At 41.0% G+C, this 11,392-nt stretch overlaps 1 long non-coding RNA gene across 1 annotated transcript; it reads right to left on the reverse strand.

Moving 5' to 3' along the window:
* On the reverse strand, positions 4,638-10,142 carry LOC8085248. Its single transcript, XR_002453211.1, has 9 exons — positions 10,051-10,142; positions 9,342-9,437; positions 9,153-9,254; positions 8,657-9,073; positions 8,432-8,584; positions 8,099-8,353; positions 7,959-7,997; positions 5,710-5,957; positions 4,638-5,017 (listed from the first exon to the last, which is right to left on the reverse strand). It is a non-coding gene; the product is annotated as an uncharacterized LOC8085248 (long non-coding RNA).

Here is an 11,392-nt window from a genome sequence, read left to right on the forward strand (position 1 = left end):
TTAAATATAGATAGAAAATAACTAACTATATGATTCGCATGTAATTTGTAAGATAAATCTTTTAAGTATAGTTAGTATATGATTAGATAAAAATTATCAAATACAAATAAAAACACTATAGTAGCTCTTTCTAAAAAATTTCACTGACTAAACGGCCCCCGAGGAATCGTCGATTAGTACAAAGGGCCTGCTGTGCTGGTGCTACACACATGCATGAAAGTGGGCTATTACCTATTGGGCTTGACGCTTGCATTCGGCCCTTGTCTAGGCTTCTCACAATGTCCAGCGGTTTCCACTGCTACCTTCTCATCGACGGCCCTACCTCAAGGCCATGCATGGTACGTACATCGGTGGCCCAAGTCCAACAGCAATTCATTGGCAACTCCCTCGAAGAAGCACAAAGGCGAGAAAGCGGCCAGCGTCCAGGAGACAGGAGTACAGCCCAGCAGCTGGTGTTTTAAGTTCGGCCCGGCCCCGGCGGCATGCAGCAGCTATTTCGCCCCAGCACATTGAGATTGAGGGCTATCTCTATCTCGATCGGCAGCACGTACGCATGTATGCACTTGTGAGTTAACCCAACCAATCGAACACCCATTGCTCAATGCTCATCATCGTCGTCATCCATGAATCATGATCGTGATACATTGATACGTACATGATAGCTAGCTAGCAGTGTAGTTGATGATAGGATCGGAGTCTGATATGACGCGCCCGTTCGTGCAGTGGTCGGAATTTTCAATCATGTCCCGGCCGAATATCGCCGCTCGACGACGACGACCCATCCGCTTGCATTGCTTGCTTTGCTTGGCTCCGCGGGGATCTTGTTTTGCCCAGCCCAGGCCCCGTACGTCACTTTTGCCGTTGCGTATAACTGGGGTCGGTAGTGCTGCGGGTGGTGCCGTGCCCGCCTGCTGCCCTCCTCTAGCTTCCTGCTTCCGGCGCGCCATGCCAATCTGCCATGATTGCTACGTACTAGGCTCACCAACTTAATTTCCGCCGTGACAGCGCCAGCGCCCAAGCGCCCTCCCCACCCCACCCCACCCAACCCCGGTGGCCGTGGCCATGGTGCTGTCGCTGACCACGCCGCGCGCCGTCGTCTCTCCCTTTTCCGCCTGATGAGTGCCTGAGCGAGAGCGATCGATGTCGTCGTTGATCCACCACCGCGTGCATGGCCGTTCGTGGGCCGGCCGCATGCACTCGCCCGCGCTCTCAAAGCGCAAACAACTGTTGCGGCGGCACGGCAATTAACTTTCATCAGTGATGACGACTCGGAGCGGCGAGAGTCAGAGGCTTGTGGAGTTGTGGTTTCAATCAGGGCCGGGTTAGATTGGGTCGTCACGCACGCAACATCTACTTCCTAGCTTATAGTATAATAACAAAGCGATTTGCACCTGATGGACTGTGACTAACAGACTAATCCTGTCCTGCCTGTAATCATTATCGTTCCAGGATAATATTTCGGGTCCGCTGTCCTTGTACGTACAGAGAGAGGCCGGATTTCAAAGGCTGAATGCCATGAAATTCCATATATTCCGGCCGAGTAAAATCCACCGCCGGTCCTTAAACTTGGCCGGTGGTGTCATCTAGGTCTCTAAACTTCTAAAGTGATATTTGTGAGTCTGTAAATTTGGCAGACTGTGTCATTTAGATCCCTAAACTTTCAAGGTAATCACCACATGTTCCTAAACTTGGCCGGTGATGTCATTCTAGTCCTTGAACTTTCAAAGTGATCACCACAAGTCTCTGAACTTAGCAAGCGGTATCATCCCTATCCAAACATAGTCTAACCTACTCTATATAAGCTAACGTGAATCCAACATGTGTCAATTAATCAATCATTATTTATCTCATATTTATCAGTATAAATTATATAAAATAATTTACATCAATAAAAAACAAATTAAAGTATTAAACTAATTTACAATAACAAATATATTAGCTTTAAACTAAAGTATAAAAATAGTAAAATTAATTAAATATTTGTGTATCATTGATAGTATTACAAAATAATATTAAAATTCCTATAGTATTAAAAGTTTTCTCTATTAAAAGTTACTTCTAAAATAAGTATTATTTTAAAACTTTTAATAATGTTATTATAGAAGTAACATTTAATAGTAGTATTATAGTATTAAAACTTTAATAGTAGTATTATGGTATTAAAATATTTAATAATATTGTGATAGTATTAATAACAGAGAAAAGATAACCTTTAATAGTAGTATTATAGTATTAAAACTTTTAATAGTAGTATTATGGTATTAAAATATTTAATAATAATGTGATAATATTAATAACAGAGAAAAGTTACTTTTATAATAACACTATTAAAATTTTAAAAATAATACTAAAATTAGAAGTAACTTTTAATAGAGAAAACTTTTAATACTATATATATGAATTTTAATATTATTTTGTAATACTATCAATGATATATAAATATTTAATTAATTTTACTATTTTTATACTTCAATTTAAACCTAATATATTTGTTGGTGTAAATTATTTTAACACTTTAATTTATTTTTTGTTGATATAAATTATTTTATATAATTTATATTTTCATGATAAATATTAGATAAATAATGCTTGATTAATTTACACATAACAACTTATAGAGTAGGTTAGACCATATTTGGACAAGGATGATACCGCTTGCCAAGTTTAGGGACCTGCACTCATCACCTTGAAAGTTTAAGTACTGGAATGACACCACCGGCCAAGTTTAAGGACATGTGGTGATTACCTTGAAAGTTCAGGGATCTAGATGACACCGTCTGTCAAGTTTATGGACTCATAGATATTACTTTAGAAGTTTAGAGACCTAAATGACACCGCCAGCCAAGTTCAAGGACCGGCGGTGGATTTTGCTCATTCCGGCCTTTCCAGATCGCTTCGGTTGAGGCCTTGTTTAGTTCCAAAAATTTTAGGAAATCGACACTGTAGCACTTTCGTTTGTATTTGACAAATATTGTCCAATCATAGACTAACTAGGCTCAAAAGATTCCTCTCGTCAATTTCGACCAAACTATGTGCAATTAGTTTTTATTTTTTGTCTATATTTAATACTCCATGTATATGTTTAAAGATTCGATGTAACGGAAAATCTGAAAAATTTTACAAAATTTTTAGGGAACTAAAGGCCTGACACATGCGCCGGAAGGCAACACGACATGCCTACTTACTACTACGTTCAGTGGACCTGCGGCTAGAAACTTTCAGAAGATCATCAGGCAACCCACTGCAATGTGGAAGCAGGTGTAATGTAATCGTGACCTGATCTCCGGTACACCTTTGTCGTCGACTCGTCGTCCTTCGCTTCGTATGTCAGTTCAAGTTTTTTTTTTCACATGGTTAAGCTAATTAGGCTGTTCAACTTTTATGTCGGATTGTCGGATGCTTTTCAAGGGCCACTCCGATCCCCCCAATAATGTTTTGTACCCTTTACAATTTTCTTGAAGAATATGTAACACGTGATTTATTCTATTCATGTTTTGATTGTACTAGTTCATGCTCGATCGGTGTTTGATTTGGATGAAACTTTATTTTAGATTTGACAATAACATCATATTTCTCATATTTTTATACGGACACATTTAATATATAGTATAGATACAAATGTCACTTGATTCTACTATGTAGGAAGTATGGGAAAGTGTGTGATCCACAAATAACATCGTGGATGACGTATCCAAACCCGTGGACATAGGTAGGCCAGATTAGGGGAACAATTTTGAGTCTACACCTTGTTCGTGTAAGCTTATTAGCCGAATCTGCCAGTCATTCAGCAGATCAGCCAACAATACTTTCTGTCATAGTTTATCAGCCAAACGAATAAGGCGGATCATCGTCCTTTAGCTTGTAGCACAAGATATATGGAAAGCTATTTTTTAAAAAAAAAGATACGTAGAAAGTTATCCAAAAAATGCGATCCGATTGTAATAGAATATATAGAAACCAATATGTAACAAAATTAGGGATGACATTGACCTTGTAACCCTACTGCCGAACTATATAACAATAGGTAAGGAACCTCTGATCACATCCCCACTATTGCACACGATGCAGAAGAGGATGCATGGAGTTATGTGTCCAAACATATATAAACATTATCTTTGGGATGCTACAATCTAGACCTTGTTACTGTGCTACGTCCCATATTTCATTGTCGATGACAAAAGCACCTATAAGTCAGTTGTCCTTCTATCGCTCTACCTAGTCTGAGCGGTGAATATCGACTAATTTTTTTGAGGAAGGAATATCGACTAATCATAGCAATTAAACACAAAAAGAGTCCATAGAAGATTCAAGGGAACAGTCCTAGACTAGGCACAATATGATAGAGTACACTACAACATGGCTGTTTATAGAAGGCGTTTAAAAATGCCTTTAAAAGGCATCAAAATGCCTTCAAAAATCTTTTTAAGCATACTTAAAAATGCCTGCTATAAACTGGACTTAAAAAGTCTTTTGAGGCATTTTTTCAAAACGCCTTCCAATATCAACATATAAAGGCATTTTGTAGCTGCCTATAATAATTTTTAAAGGCATTCTGTATAAGCCTTCAAACACTGATAGAGGCATTATTAAAAATGCCTCCAAAACCAAATTATATGTAGAAATTTGCTAGTAATCAAAACAGCAACATCCATTGAGAAATTAACCAATGAAAATACACGTTAACAACATGATCCAAACATTTAACCTTTCAGGCTATACACAGTTATATTTGTAACCAAACACAATCAATAAGGTTGAAAAATAGTCAATTCAAATGATGTTCCAAGTCCTGATGTCTAGGTCCCCATTCCTGATGCAAGTTTCTTTCTCCTTTTATAAGAGTGTCCACATCACAGCTATATATATACATATGTAAGTATAAATCCATCTAAATATACTATGTTGCCACAGTACTGGACATCAATGTTTAGGAACCAAATTATGTTACTCTTGCTTGAAAATGGCATGCCCACATCCAGCTATATACATGTCTGTTGTCCTCACTTGTCAATTGCTCCTGCTTGAAACCAAACATGTCCCAATGAGTGAAGGTATATACACAAGATTTGGACAAGAATTACTAGACATAGGTTTATGTTTCTGATTAGGAAAAAAAGGTAAACAGGAATGTTGCTTCAAACAGAAATTCTAGTGACAAGCGGCATGGCCATATTAATTCTAGAATTAGTTGCTCAACATAAATTCTTGTCAACGCATATCTACATAAACAAAGTTACACTGACAGCCTGACCATACTATAGTAACAAAGCCAACTACTAGTATCCAAGAAACAAAAATAAACAAACTTAGTTCCAAGCACCTAAACCAGTCTACATATGTTTCATGTTTCTTAAGAACATCAAGTTTGGCACTTCCCCACCACCTATTATTGCCCTACTAGTGAGGAAAACAGAGACCTGATGAAGAGGTTTAAAAGGAAAACTTTGATCCTCTAGTTCTATTTATATTATCACTGCTAGCTGACTAGTTTTTAACAGACATTTACCAACAAGTAGAATGGCATATGAAGTAGAAACCTATTATGTAACAACATCCACAGGTCATACTACAAGCCTATGTGTTTCATATATTCATCTAGGGTAGAAAAATGACATGTTGCCTAGAGATGCCAAAACTAAATTGTCATAGTACCATGAATTTTTAGAAATGACAAAGAAAAATAGAAAACTAGAAGCAAGAAATGCTTACTTTTAATTGTACTAACATCGAGACGTTGTTATATGTATGTTGCTTTTGTGGCCCTCTACATACTTGGATGATGTAAGTTGCTCTGTTTCTTCTTTACTCACATTCCTCTTTGCTTGCTTCTTTTCTAGCAAACCTTGTGAAGCAACTTGGCCTTTGTCCAACCTTGTAGCATCAGCTTTTGATGTTGACCTTTTTGGTCCTACAGTTCATCTTGTGTTTGGGGTGATTTTGCTAATGGGGCTACAAACCTACAACAGAAAATTTCAAATTTGAAGCCAAATTTAGTAAGTGTCTGAAAGCCCTAGTTTGGTTTTGGATAATTGATGAAACCCTAGTACTAACCTCTATGCTAAGTGTGTGTAGACATAATGAGGTTGGTACATGCCAAGTGATGGAGCAAGTGATGATCATGGTGATGATGGTGATGACCACAAGATGATCAAGTGCTCAACTTGGAAAAGAAGAAAGAGAAAAACAAAACCCTATGGAGATCAAGGCAAAGGTATTGCTTAGGGTTTTAGTTTTGGTGATCAAGACACCATAGAGAGTGTGATCACATTTAGGATAGATAGCCGTACTATAAAGAGGGGAATTCTTTGGCTAAGCGGTTATCAAGTGCCACTAGGTGTCATTGTTCATGTGCATGCATTTAGAACCTAGTGAGCTAACTTAACTCCTTCGAAGAAAATGTTTGTGAAAATGCTAACACACGTGCACTTGGTGGTTTACACGTTGTGGTGTTGGCACACTTTGAGAAGGAGGTGGAGTTTGAAGGGTAGAGAGAGGATGGGTTCCTCTCTCCCTCCTGCCGAGCTTGCGAGGCGGGATTCGACGCTTTTTGAGAAAATGAAGTGCATATTTTCTTTTGCGCCGGTGAGAAATTTGGAGAAGTCGCGGGAGTGTTTCTCACTGAGGAACACTCACCGGACGCTGACTCAGAAGCACCGGACGCTGTTCCTGAGCGTCCGGTGAGCAGGCAGCCTGACTCGGTTAGGGTTAGGCACCGGACGATAGGCACCGGACGCAGCTTGGAGCGTCCGGTGGTGTGCGTCCGGTGTGAGGAGGTTTTGCAAACCTCTCTGCGCATGAGTCCGGTGAGCACCGGACGCTAAGGGTGCGTCCGGTGGCTTGCGTCCGGTGACCCTGCAAGTTTGCGGAGCTCTCTGCGCACGGGACCGGTGTGCACCAGACGCGTCCGGTGCTAACTTGCTCAGCGTCCGGTGCTCTGCAGGTTACCGTTAGACTCTGACACGCGGCTGACGTTGGAGCACCGGACGCTGGTGTCGAGCGTCCGGTGCCCCTTTAAGAGCGTCCGGTGACCCCGTATTTCGCCCAGTGAAAGAGCCAACGGCTCTATTTGTTTGAGGGGCTATAAATACGTGCTTGGCCGGCTTGGGGCTCACTCTCTTGGCATTCTAGCATACTTGACATCCTTGTGAGCCTAATCAAACACCTCCCACTCATCTCCTTCATAGATTAAACATCTTTGTGAGATTGGGAGTGATTCCAAGTGCATTTGCTTGAGTGATTGCATCTAGTGGCACTTGGGGATCGTTCTAGCTACGGTTTTCTTGTTACTCTTGGTGGTTGCTGCCACCTAGACGGCTTGGAGCAGCGGAGGAGCTTTGGCACGAGTTGGTGATTGTTCGTGGCCATCTCCCGGTGATTGTGAGAGGTTTGTGCCTACCTCGGCGGAGTGCCAAAGGCAACATTAGTGGATTGCTCGTGTCATTGAGCTACCTCACTTGTGGGTAGGTTCTTGTGGTGTCCTAGTGAGGACGAGGTTCGTGCTACACCTCTTAGCCACCGAACCACCAAGTGTTGGTCGACACAACGGGGACGTAGCGTGCCGGCAAGCACGTGAACCTTGGGAGAAAAATTGTGTGTCTCCTTTGTGATTGTTCATTGGATTTCTCCCGGTGATTGGACTTTATATTATTGATTGGTTCATCCCCTCTACGCGGCGGTATAAAGTTCAAACCATCTCTTTTACATTCCCGCAAACTAGAGTAGCTTTCTCACTTGTATAGAAACTTTAGGTAGCTTTCTAGTGTAAGTAGTGACATAGCTCTTGTGTGCATAGTGATTATATCAACTAGAATTGTTCTTTAGAGCTAGAGCAAAAAGCTTCGCTTTGTTATTTACTAACCTCTTGCTCTGGTGTTTTTATAGAATTTTTAAATAGGCTATTCACCCCCCTCTAGCCATATTAGGACCTTTCAGTGTCAGTGTTGAAGATAGTGTGCTACCTGTTTAGAGTGCAATGGAGTGCCATCTCTACAAATGATCTGCAATGTGATTATATCAATGTGCATGAGAAGCTTTGAGGGCCAAGTTTCATCATTAGAAATAAACAAAGGAACCAATTTTAAGTCTATAGGAATCATACATTTTGCCGAGGCCATGGCATGCAGCGAGCAGTAGCACTTCCCAGATTCTGTATCTTCCCATGTGAACGAGGCAATATGGTTGTTTGTTTATAAACAATACTGACTAGTACCTCAATATAATCCGCCAATGGTTGACCATCATTAGCTTTAGCTTTCCTATCAGTTTTCTGAACAGTCCCTAGTGCCACCAACTTTTTACTATTTGGAGATATGAGACCAATCTCCATACCACACTTTATATCTTTCATATCATCCTAAAAAGATTACTATTAACTCTATCATATTCTACTATTTGATTAGAAAAGGCTAACATGATTAAAGATAACAGTCACCTTAGTAAGTGGTGCCTGAAACTTTCTTGGTTTCTTCGATAGCTCTGGAAGACTTTGTGGAGGTGTCTTGTCCTTGGTATTTCCCAGAAATGTGTGTTGTGATGTCTCTTTCTTTATTTTTTGCAGACTTTGCATCCTAACATTTTCAATTTCCTAAGGATCGAAGACAAAACTAATTACAAACTGCATCTAATCAGTAAATCAACTCAAATAGAGATAATTTACCTCAAGTTCTACTCCATGTCTCTTATTTGAATGTGAAATTGATTCTTGATTATCATCTTTCTTCTCATGCAAAATGTTGCCCATCTACTGTACCAACCCTTGAACTAGTTTCAACAGAGAGCACTTTTGGGAGCCTGAAACTTGAGTTTTCAGTTCACTGTATTGCTGCTGTAACTTAGATTGATTTGACATTAGTGTTTTGACCACATCCCAAAGCTTTTTATTTTCTTCCTTCACTTCCTGCATTTCAAATAAAGCTTCAGATATGCGAGCAGAGCCCACACCACCTGCTAACAGGCCAAGGCCAGTCCTCCTTCCACTCCTCTCTTTTGGGAACAATGTTGAGAATAAATCATTGTCATGAGTATCCTCAGCAGTCAAAGAAGGGTCTTCTTGAAATCTTCTTCAGATTTCATCCTTTAAAAAAGTTATGAACAAATAAATTTTTCAACCATAAGTAAAATAATAACGCAGTAGGAGGAAGAAAGCAACATACAATTTTTTCAAAGCTGTAATCATCAATTGGTTGTCCATTTTTTCTGGTATGTGTTGCTATATAGAGCTCAGCACGGCCTATTTGTCTTCCTTCCTTTAGTTCCTATATTAAGAACATTAGGTGGTACCACACAAAGGCAAACGATGATTAAAGGTCAACAGCAATAATGACTCTGCAATCAAGAAATACCATTTGATCTAAAACAACTGCATTGCTTCTCGATCCAGTGGTGTGCCTTCCATTCAGTTGCAGTGCTCTAGTGGCCTTGTTCTTCTCAGATTTAAGCTAAATAAATACATTGTTGAGTAAAGAAATTAGATAATATAACAAGAACATCATGTTATCAAATAAATTACCCAGTAATAAATTCCATAGACTACAAAGGCTGCTAGATAATAGTAGTGCAGAAAGCATGCACAATATTTTCTTCCGTTTCTAAAATTCTAGTGCATACTATAGAGGTTGTCTGCTAGATTTTATCATCATCACATTGACATCAAGGCAAATAATAATAGTGCAAATGTGCAACAGTCTCTACAAAAGCAAACAAGCATATGTGTCTGCCTATCAGTGAGTGAGCAAGACCATCTATTCAGATCTAAGCAACAGTAATCGAACCCATGCCCTAGTGTCCATTGCAGGAATAAAATTTGCATTTACAGGAGGACCAACTAGATCATAAATAGTAATAAAGTTAAGCACAGTGAAATTCTAGCACCATTTATTTAACACAGATCAAATCAAATAGAAAAAATTGAGAACACATTTTAAATGGTCACCTACAAGGAAACGAACCACCACAAACACGGGAACCCATGGACCATGGCAATGGCGCTAAGTCAGATCAGATCAAAGCCAACAGCGAGCGAAGAGTGAACGAGAGAGAGTGGGCACTTACGTTGTACTGGTGCAGGGACTTCAGGTCCCGACGACGCACGGCGTCAACGCGGCGCCGTACCCTGGGCGTGGCGGGAACACGGGCTCGGCGCGGCAGACGTGGATGCCGAGCACCTCGAACTCCTTCCACAGCAGCGCGGCGGGCTGCTCCGCGAGGGGTGGCCCAGCTTGGCTCAGATCGGCGGGCTGGCTCTGGCCGACGCGCAAGTGCTCAACGTAGTCGTGCCCGTTGCTCCGGTTCCAAATCGGATTTCAAATCTACCATGTGAAATCAAATCAAATCAAATCAAATCAGCGGAGCGGCGCAAAATTTCAAATCAGCGGTCCCGACGACGCACGGCGTCAACGCGTCGCCGTCCTGCGGGAGCCGTGAGCGCGCGAGGGAGGGAAAGAGGGGGCAGGGGTGGAGGGTGACGGGAGACGAACCTGTCGGGAGCGGGAAGGAGAGAGGCGCCGCCGGACGACGAGCGGCGGGAGAAGGGGATCGCGGGAGGGTGAGGGGGCGGAGGGGCGAGCCCGAGCCCTCGTGGGGAGGGCTGCCTGGAGCCGGGAGGCGGCGAGCGGAGGCCTCAAGTTCCACCTGCGCGAGCGGAGCCGGGAGGCGGAGGCGGAGCGGAGGCGGACATGCGGTCGTCGCTGATTTTGGGGAACGATTGGGCAGGCACGCGCAGGTAGGGAGCCTCCTCTGTCTCTCGTGCAAGGTCCAATCGGTGGTGTGTACAGGATAAGCCCGTGACCGAGTAGCTGGCCTAAATGGAAGTCGTTCTACATGCTTGTATGGTTGTACCAAAGACTATATAAGGCATTTTGAAAAACGCCTCCAATGCTCATATAATTAAAGGCATTTTTGAAATATGCCTCTAATGCTCAGATAATTAAAGGCGTTTTTTATATTAGCCTTTAAAAAAATAGTTTTAAAGGCCATTTCATAAAAATGCCTTTAGATAAAAAGAAATTAAGGCAATTTAAGAAAGATGCCTTTAACAAAATGCCTTTAATTAAAGTACGTGTTGTAGTGGTATGACCTGGTTTCATAATTTCTTTTGACGTAGAACAAAATTTCTATGATTTTTTTTTTAAAAAAATAAAAGATTTTAAGATTTTTTAATTGCACATTTTTCTAGAAAAAGTATGGATAATGTTTTATTTTTAAAAAATTATATAGTCTGATTTAGCCTTTCAACATAGTCTAATTCATCTCCTGGCGACCGACCTGACGCCATATCATCAATTAATAAAACCACTATCTAAACCATCGAGGATGCCAAAAAAACGATTTTATAAGTTAATGGAGAATAAAATTTCAATTTAGAGTAGAGAATTGAGGGGGGAAATTGGACGAC

The sequence above is a fragment of the Sorghum bicolor genome, chromosome 1 (genome assembly GCF_000003195.3).
Source record: "Sorghum bicolor cultivar BTx623 chromosome 1, Sorghum_bicolor_NCBIv3, whole genome shotgun sequence".
Lineage (NCBI taxonomy): Eukaryota > Viridiplantae > Streptophyta > Magnoliopsida > Poales > Poaceae > Sorghum > Sorghum bicolor.